This window comes from Anas platyrhynchos, chromosome 11 (genome assembly GCF_047663525.1).
Source record: "Anas platyrhynchos isolate ZD024472 breed Pekin duck chromosome 11, IASCAAS_PekinDuck_T2T, whole genome shotgun sequence".
NCBI classification, from domain to species: Eukaryota; Metazoa; Chordata; class Aves; order Anseriformes; family Anatidae; genus Anas; species Anas platyrhynchos.
Window position 1 is genome coordinate 17,347,734 of NC_092597.1, and position 16,250 is coordinate 17,363,983.

General features: G+C 52.4%; 1 long non-coding RNA gene across 1 annotated transcript; it reads left to right on the forward strand.

The window, feature by feature from the left end:
• The first annotated feature begins 1,583 nt into the window (after positions 1 to 1,583).
• Positions 1,584 to 15,925, forward strand: LOC140003419 (uncharacterized). The gene is made up of 5 exons (XR_011811993.1): positions 1,584 to 2,197; positions 8,317 to 8,487; positions 9,942 to 10,044; positions 10,830 to 11,005; positions 14,077 to 15,925. It is a non-coding gene; the product is annotated as an uncharacterized lncRNA (long non-coding RNA).
• Positions 15,926 to 16,250: the final 325 nt, after the last annotated feature.

Sequence of the window (16,250 nt, forward strand, 5' to 3'; positions counted from 1 at the left end):
GAGAACATGCAGCAATTAGTAAGCAAGGCTGTAATTTCAGCCTAAGGTCCCTGCCTGCCCCAGAATATGGCGTGGATTATCTGCTGGAAGAAAGACAGGGGCCTTGGTCCTCAGGTGCCCGGAGAAGGACCAGGAGAAGCAGCAGAGGTTCTCGTTAAGAAGTCATTAATTGAGTTTTTCTTGTAGGAGATGGGTCTGGTCAGCCTGGCACGGCTCAGGTTGGTAAAAGCAAACAGATTTCAAAGCCCAACCCATGCTGTGCACCTGCAACGGGATGGTGTCCTGCTGAGCTCAGGGCATCCTTGGGGCTCCTGGGTTTGGGATAGAGCAGGATGAGCCCAGGGAGGTGGGGCAGGACCCTGGGCTGATGGCTTGCGGGAGGGCAGAGGTAGGGGCACGGAGCCCCCAAACTGAGCCAGGGGTCCTACAGCGATGGTGGGGGGAGATGGGAGGAGGAGGGATGGGATGCTGCAAAGGACTCCTGCTCACAGCCATCCCCGGAGGCTGTCCTCGCTGCAGGAGGAGGCAGAAAGCCACAGGTCTTGGCTGAGCCTCTGCCCCCGTCAGCTGCACGCAGCCTCCGCCAGCCTCCGCTCATTGTTCCCCGTCCCCGTTCTCTCCCCGCGATGCCTCCGTCTTCGCTTTTTGTCTTTCAATCAGCTTTCATCTCAGTAATTCCCATTCAATGGTTAGTCCCTGATCTTTCTAATTGAGATCAGAGCTCCGTATAATAGGGAGGGGGGAGGGAGACTATTTTTAATTTGCTACGTTCCCATTAATAACAAGTTCTAATTAAAAAACCTCCATCTTCCATCCTCCCAAGTTCAGAGGAAAACTCTGTGACTTCTGTTGGAATCTTCTCCTGATAAATTGGTACCACAGCCTCCTAGAACAGCTGGTCCTCTTTAGCAGGCATAGTAATTAATGGGAATAATAAATGCATTCAGAGCAGGTCCGTAACCCTCCTTTCTGTGCGCTCAGACTTCTCTTTGCATTGCAAGAGACGCACATCAACATTTCCACTGAACAAACAGGCCCAGAAGAGCTGCCTGCTTCTGACAAACCTGGATTTGTCAGCACCTTGGGGCACGAATGGTGCGGGGTACGGGGAGGTTCCCTGCTGGAGGTGGTGGGCAGCTCCTGCAGCAGCTCCTGCAGCTCTCTGCCACCCAGGAGCAGCGCGCTCTCACTCAGGTGCACGGCTGGCACAGTGCAAACCCTTGCCTCTCAAATCTCACGGGGATATTTTGGGGTGTTTGCATGTGCCAACCCTTCTAGTCCAGCCAGGGCCAGCCCTGCCTGTGTTCCTGCGTGATGCTGCCCTGCTACCATGGCAGGGGACGTAAAGTGAAAAGGAACCTCAGGGAGGGAATTTGCTTTTTCACTTGCACAAGAAGAAAGGGGACCAGGATTTTCCTTTCTCCCCAGCTCCTCCTTTTCTGTGTCCATCTCGCTGCCTGGGATGCATTAGGGCGGACAGGCATTACTGCCTTGCAATGCCCATGCAGTGAGACTGTGAGGAAGGTGAAACAAACACTTAGCATAGGCTATGGCCACACTGAGAGGCAGGGAGGAGACCCAGGTGTCCTCTTTCTCTTTCCTAAGCACACAGGACCAGCACATGGGGCTAAGGAGGGGCTGCATCCAGTCCAGATCTGCAGAAAAAGCAGAAGATCCAGCAAGCCACACACCCTCTCCTCCCTTTGTGCAGGTCTCCAGTTATACCAGCTGCTGGCCTGGGCTTCTTGGGCACACAGATCAGCTGTGCTGGCGATGGATGGCCTCCTCATATCCCCCTCGCTTGCTTTTGTTCACTGCTCCTGAGTTAATGGCTTCATCTCAGGAGTGGCCAAAGCAGGAGCCATCAGCGCAGCTCTCCCCGAGCTGAGCAATCTGTCCCGAGCAGTGATTTCAATTAAAGGGTCATTAGCGTGAAATCTTATCCAGCCTGGCTCCCATTTGCCATCAGGAGGTCCTTCTCCTCCCCGTCCCAAGCTCTGCGCTGTGGTTAGAGCGCGCTGCTCCTGCTGGAGCCCTCCCGTTTTGCTAAAACACAGCAGCTGCTGCTAATAAACAAACATATTGATCATGGAGATATGGGCTGTCAGGGACTTAATTCATGAACGAAAGGTGCTTAAGAGTGCCCGGTAGGCAAGGGCTCTGCCTGGAGAGCTGGAGACCAAGATGGTGCTCGGAGGTAGGAGCAGAGGAGCCTGGTTGGTGCTGGGGTGTCGCAGTTTGGGGCTGGTGTAAGGGGCTGAATTTATTTGTGGGACAGAAAGGAGCAGAACAAGTTTCCTCTTTGCCATTTTGTGCCGTTGGTGGCAGGGAGGGATGTGCTTCAGTGAAGGGCTCTGGTTCCCTCCAGCTGAGGTGTTCAGCATGAAGCTCCTGGTGCCCGACTGGGGTTTTTGACCTGCCTGTGGTAGCAGCAGGGCAACCTAGCCATTCGTAACTAGTTTAAGGAAAAACTCTGAAATACTGCCCAAAAGCTAATCCCATGAGTCTTACTTCTGACAAGCAGCTCTTTCTGATTTGGGATCAGACTTTCCCTCCACCAGCAGAGGTGTGGAATGGGGACTGTGTGTATGGCTGAGGTACTAATGCCTGCCATTGTCTCCAAATTGTTGTCATTTTCTGGAATTGTATCAAAACAAGGTGCAATCAGTTTGGGGTGGATCCCACACAGCCAGGGGCTGTAATTACGACAGAGGAATATTTGAGTATAGCCTTTTATACGTTACACTGAAATAACCAAGGGTATAGGCTGGGCTGGAAAAGTTCGGTGTGATTTTGGTATTAGCCACACCAAAAGGCATTGTTAAAATAGGCTTTGGTATTTATGATCCTGGGACGTGGAGGCTGTGCTGGGAGCCTGATGAATGAACTCCCAAGGATAGGAATAGTTGTCAGCCTGAAATATTTATTAGCCTGGACTCTCCTTGTGTTTCATGCCATGGTTTCACTACCTCCGCTTTAATCCCTGTCTTCTGGCTTTGGAGCTGAGGTTCCCTGGGCAGGAGGGAGGCTCTCTGCTGGGCAGCACAGCCTTCTGTTGGAGGAAGAAAATCCAGTCCTGGTGATTTTCTCCCTTCTCCCCACAAGCACGTGGGCATTGACCACTGCTTCACCCAGCTGTGGTATTCGGCACTGACCCAGCTGCTGGTCCTGCCTCGCCTCCTGCCCCAGGGGCCGTGTTTTGGGGCTGACCAAAGAATTTCTGCTTCCTGCACAGCGGGAGGTGGAGGTGCTGTGCCTCCCCCAGTGCGTGTCCGTCTGCTGCCTCCTCTCCAGTTCCTGTGTCAGCAGGACAGGGACCTGGCAAAGCCGGGACCTGGTGAGGATGAGCTGGGAGGACCGGGATTTCAGAACCTGATCTCACCAGCAGGGAGTTCCCAGGCTCCTGGGGTCTCCAAGGCTCCTGGGGCCTGCAGGTTAATGAACGTCTCAGCGTTATCCCCTGGGCGAGGGGCTGACAACTCCCAGAGCTGCACCCGCAGCAAACGCCAGCGAGGCAGCTTTCCGGGAGGCTTTTTGGAGCTCCTGCTGAAAGGTCAGAGCTCTCAGCGAGACGAAAGGCTCTTTTCTCCCTCCCAGCTGTTCCATCAATACTTGGTTTTCCTCTCCATTTATTTTTACCTTCCTGCTCAGAAAAGAAAAATGCATAAAGGGGGGAAATGCTGCTTCTCATGACATGTTCTGCTGCTCAGGCCAAAGACCCCAATACGCTTTGGGGGCAACAGGGGAGATGGGGAGGCCCCAGTGATGCTGAGGGGGATGCAGCTGTGAGGTTGGGGTGCAGAGGGGTCACCTGATCTTTTCCAGCCAGAAGCAGGGCACAGTGTTTGTCCTCCACATGCTCCTTCCCAGTTTTTTGGGCACCTTAATGGGTCAAGTGGCTGCTGCTTCCAGCAGCCAACCCACAGGGTTTGGGCATGGGCACACTTCAAGTTGGGGAAGGAGCCCCCTGCCTGCTGTGGGAGCTCTGTGGGGAGGTCAGGAGCCCTCTCTCTTGCTCATGATGTTAATAGCTCTCTGCTGAGTTCCTGTGTAATACAATTCGGGGGGAATATCCCTTAACCCACCGCAGGGCCCTCCCGTGATGATTCCTCCAGCTGCAGTGCACCTCTCCTCCTCTTCCTGACCCCATCCCTCCCTCCTTCCCCGTCTCTATCTCATTTCTCTCTCTCGGTCATTATGGCCCTCGTCCAGCAAAGCACTTACACAGGTGTTTCACCCAGCCAGTAACCCGGGAGCCCCCCACAGGAGGCACCTGGCCACCCCCGGGGCTCTCGCGGGGAAGTCAGGACAGGCGCCCAAGCCCCCCATGCCAGAAATCACAGGGCATGATGCTTGTTGCCCCAGGGATGAGGAACAGCTCAGGGCGCTCTGTCACAGATGGGAAAAACACCCCCTGTGTGATCGGCACCAAACCCTCTGCCTTTCACCCCAAAAAGCTCAAGGCTGGAGGCTGGCTCCTCACACCGCTGCGGTGTCTCAGCTGCTCGGCTCGGGAGCGAGGCGCGGGTAAGACAGCGGGGCTTACATTTCAGGACTTAAATATTCAATTAATCAATGGAATATTCCATTAGCGTAATAATCACTTGGCATCGCCTGATCTATAGGTACATCTCAGCTGGGCCTCGCAAATTGATTTCTGATGAAGTCCTAATTGACTGTGCAGGCAGGAGAGGACCTGTCGGGGTGTACTGAAGCGGGGCCCGGGGGGGGGTCTGATGTACCACCCCCCTTGGCAGGGGAGGGGGCAGGGGGAGGTGTGATTTATGCCCCATTTATCACGACAGCCTCTACCCTATCCTGTTTTATCGGTCCCAAGTGAGGCATGAGAGCTTACAGCTTTAATGCGGAAATTTGCAGGCAGCCGGAGCCCCCCGCGAGCTGCTGACAGCTGCTTGTCACTTATGGGGTGGGTGCCGGGGGGGACCTTAAATCCTGAGCCTCTAAAGGCAGGATGCAGCCGTGGATCGGGCTGAGTTTTTTTTCCAGTGCTCCCCACTCTCTGTAGAGCCAGGGCAGCAAAGCCATGGGGGTTTTGTCTCTGCAGTGCCCATGGGGATGGAGGTGCATGGAGCGGGGCAGTGGGTGACACACGGATTTCCCTTTTTTCTTGGCCATTGTGGAGCCTGGTGCTGGTCCCTGAGGGCAGCAGGCGCTGCGGGGACACTGGGTGGGATGTGTGGGCTTCGCCACGCCACTTTGTGCCGTGATTTCATGAAAACTGGGAACGACAACATCACCAAAACCAATCAACGCGTGCGGCTGGCTGCTGGATTTGAGGAGAAATAGCTGCATTTTTCAAACACGAAGTGACTGTAACTTCCTCCCCATCCTCTACCTGCATTAACTTAAGAGACAGCCAGGTGCTTAAAGGTTACTTTGTAGGCAATGACTGCTCTGTAAAGGGCTACTCATCTCTAACAGAGATAGCTTTTCTTTTATTGAACATCAGCCAGAGTGGCTGAAACCTGATAAAAAATACAGAGTGATAGCTTTTTCTTTCTGTTTCCAGTGAGGAATAATAACCAGCAAAATAAAAAGGCAATTGCCTCACTGTATGCACTGTGTTAAGCAATGGCTTTGTGGGGCAGAGAATGCAGCTTAGGTAAATGCCCAATTAGAAGGGTTTTGATGGAAGAATCTTGGATCACCATGTCTGAACACATCCCGTCCTGTCCCCCCTCCTCCATTTCCATTGCCCTTGTTTCCATAGCCTCATCTAGGCAGGAGATCTAGGTGGCTGATACCCACGTGTAGGGTTTAGGTGATAAAATTCCCCCTGGGGCAATCAGAGCCAGGCAGAAAATGGCAGTGTGGTTTCATGGGGTGGCCTTCCTCCGGGATGTGCATGCCTGTGAGTCACTTTGGGTTGGTTCTTCTCTAACAAGCACAGGGATTTATGCAGAAGGGGTTTCTGACTCCCCGAAAAATGGAAATAGCATCCTCATCTCCATGGGGAAGGTGATTCCCAGCCTGGTTTGGGGTGAAGGAGAATCAGGGCCTCCCTGCGCTTGTAGCTGCTGGTTGCTTCAGAGCAGTCCTGACCGAGGAGGGCTGGCTGACTCCTAGTTTGTTTGTTTTTGTTATTTTTCAAACAAGTGTTTTTAATTACCCAGTGAGCAGAGCCAGGAACACAACCCATGGTGGAAATCCAGCCAAGAGAAGTGGGGCTGCAAATGGGGGACGCAAAGCCCAAGGCCTGGGGGGACCTTTCCAGGTGCTTCCCCTGCCACTGCCTCTACCTGAGCCCCTCCCCGGAGACCCCCCTTTTCTCACCTGCCTTGGGCACCTTGGCCTCCAGCACTCCCCATGGGATGCCTGAGCAGCCTGACTGCTGCCCTCCTGTGCCAGGTCCTAAATACGTGGTGCTATTTAGCTGCCCTCAGGGCTAGATCTGTTGTCTGTACATGGAGCAAGCCACAGGCACGGCTTGGGCACAGCTGAGACTCAGACCTCAAGAGCTGAGCATCCTCAGGCAACCCTGGTACCTGCAGCACCCGTGGCTGTGGGATGGGGATGCGATGCACACCGAGAGAAACCCTCACCAAATCCTCCAGATTGAGGATCTGCCCATACTCATGAGCATTTAGCGCTTATATCCGCAGTATAAAGAGAAGACCCTTGATCTCCAAAGCTGCCAGCCCTGATTTTGATTTTATCAGCAACGTGAAGTTCAACTAAAAGTTACATTACATTTTTCCCCATTTGCGTGTCCCTCTTTTTTTTTTTTTTTTTTTTTCTTTTTTCCCTTTTTAGTGCAAGCTGCACGACATATGGGGCAACCACGCTGCGTGCGCTTAGGCAGCGTGTCCAGTTCTCGGTGTGTCACAGATGCCTCCAGAAACGTGGAGGCTATTAGGCAGAAGTTATTAAGTGTCATTATTAATATGTTGGAATGTGACAGGAGAGGATTTATTTTTATGCTGGCGCCTTGGCAGCCAGAACAGAGGTGGGCGCGAGGTTGTTTCTCCTCCGCTGGTGGACATGGGCACGTGGGTGGGTTTCATTACCCTCTGCCCCCCGTTTGGTCCCTGCCTGGCGTGTTTTTTGGGCTGGTGGCAGTCAGTTCTGGTGGGATGAGTGGTGTCAGGATGCTCAGGTGCCACCTATGGCATCAGGAAGAGCCAACGAAGCCACCTTGGCTTTTTGTAGGGTGCTTGGTCATTGTGGTGAGACCTGGGAGCAGAAATGCCACTGGGAAGGCACTGGGATTTCCCAGCTCTCCTCCACCAAAAAAGAAAAGACATGAAGAAAGCAAAGCCGCTTCAGAAAAAAACTCATCAGAAGCTGAATTTTGATCTTTCTAAGAAAAAGCACGCTTCTTCTCCATGTTCTGTGCCGTTTTCTGTGTGATGAAATACAGTTCCTCTCCCAAATGAAGCTACAGGCAGTTTATTAGCCTAGCTAATTAACCCACAATCAGCGTTTCGCTCTCCTCTAATCACAGGCTGCTCACACCCTCGGATCACGGAGTGCAGCCGTGCTACAGCACATGTATTTATAAAGGGAAAAAAAGAAAAAAAACATGCGACATGCCGTGTCCCCGATTTACAGGGATAACGTCAGCGCCTCCAGACACGCGATGGGGCCAGGGTGGCTCTGAGGGGTGGCGGTGAGCCCTGCAGTCGGGTGCTGGAGGCTGGATGTCCTCATCTGGTTTGGGGTGGAGAGGAGCCCAAGCCCTTCATCGCCACCTCGGCAGGGCTGTTCCCTAGGGGCTCTAGCTTCCCTGCCTCTCCAGCAGTGATCCTTCCACGAATACACACCAGATCTGCAGAAAACAAAATGTATAAAACACCTACGGGCTTTTCATTTGTTATTTTTTTTTCCCCCTGCTTGTACGCTCGGAGCCACCTTCCCCAGCACCTGCCTCTTGCCCTCCTGGCTCCTTGTGGGTGGATGCTCAGTCCCCCGCTCCCGCCAGACAAAATGGGTTCGGCTTTCTCAACGTTTCCTTGTAAATCAGGTTTCCGATTATTGCCGCTGCCCTCTGAACTCCCTCCGATTCGTCACTCTGTTCCTGGTGCTGCGGTGCGCCGGCCATGGAGAGACGATGTTTGAAAACATCCTCAACCCGGGCGGCGATCTAACGAGGCAGCGTATAAAAATATCGTTACACGGGGAGCTGAAGGCATTGTGCAGCTCTGTAATCATTTTCAAGATGGTAAAATCATTCTGCAAGGACAGCCTGTCTCCACTCTGATAAAATCAGGGCCAGAAAAACAGCCCGGCTTGGAGGAACAAATTGCAGAGTGGTGTTTTTTCTTTTTTTTTTTTTTTTTTTTTTTTTTTCCAAAGATATATTTTTAAGTAAGAGAGCTGTCATAAAGTGGGACAGATGTTGAGAAGATCAGGTGCGAGCAAAACCATCCCCTCCAGTCTGCTCTCCCTCTCCGTATCCACAAGACCTGTGTGTGCAGAAGGAGATGACGAAGACACCTTATGTCAAGAAGATGCCCAGAAAGCTGGGTAAGAAGGTCACGTTTGAGCCAGGGATACAGCTAGAGATGGGTCTAGCCTGCTTTCCACCACTTTGCCCAGGGTTTTTCTTCTCTCCTGCCCCAGTATCTTCCTCATTCCCATCTCATATGCTGGGGAAAGGTGAATTTAATTCTAGGCTAATGAAATGTGTAACACATTTATTGAAAAAAATGTAACCCGAGTTAAGAGGGAGTACTTTTTTGTTTTTGCTAAACCACTTGTTTTTTATTTTTCTTTGCTCTTTTTTTTTTTTCCCCCTCTCTCTCTGCATTTTCCTTTGTCTTGTAAACACGCATTGCGTAAGTCCTCTGTGCATTCACTGGGTGCTCACAGCATTGTCCTCAAGGGCCATTGTTTGGGTTAATTTATGCCGGGTTAGGCATCACCCTTTGGAGCAGGTCCAGAGTCGTGGTGAGGCAAATCTTCTTGATTTATGTCTCCCCGCCCCTTAAAAATAAAGAAATAAAGGAATAAGGAGGAATTTAGGAGTTCCAAGAAGAGGAGAATGGAGAATTCAGGACAGTTTGCACCCATCGCTCGCTCCTGGCAGGGAAGGCTGGGATGATTTGGGGTTGGTTAGCAGAGACCTCTCATCTGTTTGCAGAGAGAAGGAAAATTAAATCTCATGGCCTGTTTGTGAGAGGAAATTGCCCAGAATAGCTCTGACAGAATAAGCTATTCCACAATAGCTCCCCATGCGGACACTCGAGCCACTTTGTTCCAGGCTAATTAGTGTGCTTCCAAGCGGAGTAATTACTTTGGAAGGGAAATCTCTCTTCTCCCACAAAGGGTGTCTACATGGAGGTAGCTATCTGGGAATGGCACGAATGGGACGTGGCTGCTCCATGGGCCAGCATCGCCTTGTTGACACCTCCTGGGCTCGGGGAGGTACCGCGGGTGGGAGGGATGCTCAGGGGGGTTTGGAGGAGGGCTGGGGGAAGGAGGTGGCAGGTAGGGAGAACCTCTATCTAAGTGAGGTGGGCGCAGGTGGATCCCCATGATGCTTGGTTATCCACCCCAGAAGAGGAGATGATTCAGAAATTAGAAAAAATATATCACCAATCCTGTTATTTCATGTCCTTTTTTCATTCCACTGTTTTATGGCCATGTTATTAAAAGTCTGCTCTAAGGGCTTTTTTCCTCTCAAAATGTCTCTCTCTCTCTTTTTTTTTTTTTTTTTTTCCTAAAAGCATTTTATTTCTCACCTACTTTGCTACTGACTCACTGGAGAGCCTAGATTTAGTCTAAACGTTTCTCAGGAGACTGCCTGGTGTCTCACATGGCTCGTTCCCTGTAATTCATGGTGAAGTTCTTTTTATAAAAGACGAGGGCTTCTGCGAGGAGGAATTTGGGGCCAGATAGCCAGGTTTGGTGCTGAAGACATGGACGGGCTTTGATTTCCTGGAGGTGGCTGCCAACCTTCTCCATGCTGCTCTCACCAGGTTGGATGGAGGCTGACTCAGCCTATGCCAGGGGACCCAAATCAAGTCTCCTGGTGAGGACCAGTGGGAGGGCCTCTTCTACATCACTTCTCATGGAGCAGAGGTATATTTGCACTTGCCTCGTTGGTTTTTGGGTTGGTCCTGACAAAGCATTGACACTAAAGAGACAGGAGAAATAACAGGAGGTTCTGAGGTTCATCTCCAGCCCCTCCAGCACCCTGCCTACATTCGGCACCTGATAGCTATGGCCCAAAGCAAACTCTGAGCTGTGCTCTTCTCTTATTCAGAGCTGCTGAGAGTCTCAGCCCAAACTCTTGTTCTTCTCACATAGTTTCAGAGAAGGGAGGCAAAGGTCCTACTCTGCTTTTCTGGAGCTTCTAGCCCTTTGCCTTCTGGTTATCCTTCCCCCAGGGCTCAGCCCATACATGTGGTGGTCTGGTGTATGGACAGGGCAGAAAGAGGGGCCTGGATGGTCCACGTTGGATCCCTTCCTCCTGGAAAAAATTCAAAACAACTTCATAAGCATTTTAGTGTCAGTTGGAGAGATTCTCTCCAGCCATAAACCCTGGCACGGTCCATAATTACACACGGTCTGCCCACTCTGCAAAATTGATACTTACATGGTCCGCTGGGCCCCGTGTCCCTGAGTCGCTGTCAAAATGCAGATCAGCCGTTCCCAGGGGAGCTGAACCCTCCTTCCAGAGAAGTATTAAAAGAAAATGGATGAGAACTAACTTTCTTTCTTTTTCTTTTCCTTCCTTCCTTCCTTCCTTCCTTCCTTCCTTCCTTCCTTCCTTCCTTCCTTCCTTCCTTCCTTCCTTCCTTCCTTCCTTCCTTCCTTCCTTCCTTCCTTCCTTTTCTTCTTTTTCCTTCACTTTTTTATGACAGCATCTCCTTAAAGTCAGACTCCACAGGGTCCAAAAGACGTACTGCAATGGGAAATAAAGTGGGTTCAGGAGCCTGGCTGGGAGAAGTCTTTTCCTGCATGTTAGGAAGATTTTGGGGTGGACTGAGACGCCACCACGTTGCTCAGATGTGCCCAGGTGGCTGCAAGTCTTGGTGGGGTGAGTCCTGCGGGTCTCCAGGGCTGGGGAAGAGGTGGAGGGAGGGAGGTGGGCTTGTGGTCTGAGCCAGCAGCACATAAATCTGGGAGCTGCCACCTCCTCCAGCAGGGGCGGAGGACACGTGGCAGGTCCTGTAGTTGACATCTCTGGGGAGAATTGTCCTCCTGTGCTGGCAGGCTCAGGAGCAGAAGTTATTGCTGCAGAGAACTAGTTGTCACCTCACTTAACCTGCTGGTCCCTCCAACCTAGCTCTGAACCAGTGGAGGAGAAAAAAGGTGGGGAAATGGTTGGAAATTTTGGGCCTAAAAGAGTTGAGAGAGAAGGCTAAAGAAGAGATTTTTTTGGGGGTAGGGGTTGGTGGCAGCGAGGAAGCCTCAGTTTCCATGGAGTGGGAGAGAAAAAGCAACCCTTGTCAGCCAACAGCAGGCTGACACCTCGTCAGCGCCCGCAGTGACTGATGTCTCCTTGTTCTGAGATTAATTAGCTGAAAATAGCCGTGCACCAGGAGCTACGGGATCTGCTCCCTGCGGAGAAGCCCTCTCCCCTCCCAGCAGCAGGCACGTCCTGGTAGGCTGTCTGAGGACACAGAGGGCATCTCCAGAGGGAAAAACCTGTCTGGGGCAAAGCGGAGGGGATGGGTCGGGGAGCCAAGGGGGAGAAATGCAGTTTGGGGAAGCTGGGAGGCTTTGCAGCCTCTTGGAGAGCTGCATCTACTCATGGTGGTGTCAAGGTATAAAAGCTCCATGCCATGGGTCCAACGCCTTCGTGGCAGGAGAGGGGACCCCACAAGACCCTCTGCATCTCCTGCCAGAGTCTCCCCAAATTCCAGGCTCCTCAGAAAGCCCCCACCTGGCAATTAATCTCCGAGACTTCTTCCCCAGCTCTGCACCTTCCTCCTGAGCTGAACCCTTGTCCCAGCTGAGGGTTTTCTGCTCCTGAATTATATTTCATCTGTCAAAGCCGGAGAGATGAGGTGTGTGGAAATTGTGCAGATCCACCTGATTTCTGCCTCTTTATCCAAGCTTCACCTGCTTCAGAGGGAGCAAATGCAAATATTGACAAGTTCAATAAAAAGGCCCATCTAGCAGTAAATAGCTAAACAGGCTATCTAATGAGGGGGTGCAGTGAGGGATGTGAAGGTAGCTGAAGGGAAAATTGGCGCTTTTTACCCGTTTCCACATGCTGGCCTCTTGCCTAGACCCTATATAATCCTAAAATACGGGCATGCAGAGCAGTTGCCCTGCCTCAGCCCATCCCCGGCAGCTGCTCCCACCCCACACAGGGAAGGTGACTTTGTCCTCTGCATTGAAAGGACAAAATCCCTCATATTAACTGATGTCAGCACTTTTCGTAGGGGAAATGAGACATGAGAGTCCCTCCTCTCCTTGCGCCAATGGAAAACAAGGGGTACTCTGATACCAGCAGTAATTGGGCTTTCCCAGCCCTCTTGCAGGGGGAGTCAATGTTTGCAAAGTGCTCTGGGATGTTCCACCCTAGGATTTTGTGGCACATCACAGGGTTGAACATGTGCAGGAGGTGCTGACGTTATCAGCAAATGGAGGAGCATCGAGCAGCTCGGGGGAGCTGTTGGGGAACATCCCTTACAGGGCTGACACATGGAACAAGTCCTGTTCTGCATGTTGTGGTACTTCCCTGCCCAGGGGATGTTGGATTTGAAGACTTTCGTGTTTAGGAAGCATGTATTGACTTAAAATGCTGCCATAATAGATAATATTCTCTCTGGAAGTCAAGTTAAAGATTGATTTTTTTCAAAAACCTCCATGTGTGTGAACAGGGTGCCTAAAGCAATGTCAGGACCATTGTCTTTACAGTTTAAGGGATCCAGGAGAGATCCAAGAGCTCACCCCTGGGTATGTGTCTCGTCCCCAAAGCAGACCAACCCCCAGGCTCACCATCCTGCCCCAGCATCCCCCTAAGATTTATGCGGGACTGGAGCCGAGTGTTGGAGCTGTGGCACCCTGACCATGAGCCTGCCCTGGAGCAGGGTCCCTGGGGCAGGCTCGGGCAGCTACAGCCCCGCTGGAGCCTCCAGCACAGCTCCATGGTGCCAGGAGGGACGCCCGCCTGGAAGCCAAGCTGCACATTACTCAGCAGACTCAAACGAAAACTAATTTTCCCCAAACCTCCCCATTTTGTCTTTGCAGCAGAAACATCAGGCAGGCAGTGCAGGGAAGGAACGAGCTTGGCGTGGTTCCCACCAGCAGTTTGCTTCTCTCCATCAGCAATTAACCAGGACAGGGGTGGCTGCACATCTCAGAAGGGCTCACAAGCATAACCCAATAGAGAAACCACTAGATTTTGCCCCACAGACTGTTATTAATGCACAAATCTTCAGCTAGACATTGTCTACAAAACCTTTCTACCTTTACTTTCTCCAAAACCTCACTGCATCCTTGGTGTTCTCAGATGCAGAGGCAGCAACAGGCCGGAGCTGGAGATGTGTATGATATCCAGGGAAGCCTCTGAAGATGAGCAGAGGGTGGGAATGTCCCTGCTCCTGGAGAAACCAGCCCTTGTCAAGCCAGGAGCCCTCCTCACGGCTGGCTGGGGCAGGGAGCAGGGACGCACAGGACGCGCCAGGCGCACGGGTGGTAACAGCCTTGTCCGTGCTTCGTCTTCCTCCCCGCTGACAGCTTGACAACCTACCAGGAAAAATGAAGTCAGTGAAGGGAGAAATGCTATCAGGAGCCCCGTGCTAAGAGGGCAGACAGGCCAGATTGGAGGAAAATGAGAAGCTGTCCGGACTAATGCAATCATTTATCACATAATCTCGCTCAGCAGTGGGGCGGGGAGCCTGGCAGTGCCTGGCACTCGGAGGAGGCTCTCTTGGCCCCGGGTACCCTGCTCCAGTTGGTGAGGGATGCTCCTCCTGGATCCTCCAGGACCTGAGGTTTCCCTTTTGCTGCCTTGTTGTGCTTGTTGGACCCACCTTATTTTGCTCCCTGTTGTCCTTTCCATGTTTCCCTCCTCCCCAGGGCCAGACCCAGGCTGTCCTTGCTGCGGGGCTTGTGATGTTTCACGGTGGACCTTTCTATTTTTTATTTTTCCAGAAAAGATGGCATCTCGTCAGGTCATTGCTTGCGCTGAGACATTTCATCACCAGGCCGTTTTGGCTCCACGCTGTGTTAGTGCTAGCCTGGAACCGGGATTTACTGCTTCCTCACACCCGGCCACAAACAGAAGCGCTGCTGAAACGCCGCTGCAAAAAGGGGTCAGCGACAGAGTGCTACCAAAAGGAAGCAGCGAGGGAATTTCTCCCCCTGCTCAGGTTGCATCTTAGGGTTTGCTCCGTGCTTGGGCCATATGTGACCCGTGCCCCAGGGGGACGGGGGGGACATCAAAGGGCAGCCTCAGGCGAGGATGAGCTCACTCGCCTGTGCTTGACCCCTGCTGCAAGGCAGGGGGTGGCAGCTCCGTGTCCACACATCCCTGCAACGGCTGGGGGGGGTTTGGGGCAGGGAACCCCCTGCCTGCAGCTGCCTGGGCTTTGTGGAACCTGATCTGCCTTCCCTTGAGCCTGTGGCTTGCTCTCAGTAATGCCACTTGGTCCTGCATGGCAGCAGCTCGCGTCAGGGATGGGGCCAGCGGCTCTGCTGGACGTCCCCGCGTGGAGCTTTGGTGTCCCTGGCTCCAGCAGATATGAACGGGCTCTGTGGATCACCTCACCTCCTGGATCTCCAGGAGAGCAGGGACGTGCCAAGCCGTACAGCTAATTTGTACAGGTCCTGTCACAAACGAGCACTGAGCTCTGTAATTGCCAGAGCCGGCCGCAGGATGAGTGCTGACTGCACCGCTGCTCTCAGGCTTTGCTGTTTGTTTGCTTCCTGAGCAAAACCAAACCTTCGGGTGCTGTCCTGAAGGCGTGTGGGTGTGCTGGGCAAATTCAAATCCTCTCTGCTTGAATTATTTCCCACCTTGAACACGACGGTGCCCCATACTCTAACGCACCTGTAGTGCCTCTCTCTCCCCTGTGTCCTCACCTCTCCGGGCTGAGGAATCCAGCCTGGTGTCTCCCAGGGCTTCCCAGCTCCTCCTGGCTGCCGAGGCAGTGTTGGTTCAGCTCCAAGGCACGGGGAGGTTTTGCCAGCACGCACCCCGTGCTGAGGACCCACCAGGCACACCACAGCAGCCACCTGTTCTCAGGCTTTGCAGGAGACAAGCAAAATTTCCCAGACTGCTGCCTCCTCCAGGAATGCTGCCTGTTAATTATTATTAATGACTCCCTGCGACTTTTACTATTACCAATACTAATTAATTGGGTTATTGCTACCATTTCTCTCGGAGGTGTTTGGGGGTGGCACGTCCAAAAAAACAGGCTCGGCTTTCAATATGGAAAAAGGACAAGAGGGAGCTCACTCCGTGCTCTTTGGGGGGCACAAGGCAGCAGAGGTGAGCAGCCCTTAGCCCTGGCACTCCTTAGCTGGTTCTCCTTAACTTATTCTCCCTGTGTCTGGATGAGCAGCCAGTCTCTCCATGCAGTCAGCCAGGAAGCTACCCGAAGGCAAAGGCCAGGAGAAGACAGACAGCAACCTCCACCACGGCACGCCTTTGTCCCCAGATCCTGGTCTCATCATGGCACTCCATCACAGAGCAGATAACGAAGCTGCCCATCACCACAGATCTTCCTGGCCCTGGGCTCGGGGTGAGCCGGGCTCCTCTGTGGTGAGACCTGTCATTAAACGTATGGCACAGCCCCAATTTACCAAAAATATCCCCGAAGAATGGAAAAGAGGAGAGGCGCGTGTGCAGGCATGCGTGCGTGCGTGCGTGTCCACAAAGCCATTTGCTGTTTAGGTGTCAGAAATAAATTTTACCACTGGAGTCTGCAGCATCTGATTAGTGAATTATTCAGTTTGGAGATTGCCTTCGCTGTGACCTCATTAGTAACCCCGAGGTGAGCGGGACGCATTAGACTAACCACCAGGCTGTCACTGAGGAGCAGAACTGGGGCATTAAAATGGATTAAAGTGCTTTACCAAGAAGTGCAGCACAACTCATAAAAAAAAAAAAAAAGACCAAAAAGACAAAAGGGAAAAGAGTGAGCAATAGGAGGGGAAGAAAAGAGAGGCAGAGCAATAAAATAAATAAATAAGGAGGTCTGTTAAACAGGCAAGCAGGCGGAGGGGCACGGGGTCCCGGCGTGCTGGCAAAGCATCAGCTTTGGCTCCGAGGCCAGGGCAGGTCTGTGGCTGGGAAGAGGAATCTGTAGGGCTTTGTGCTGTCT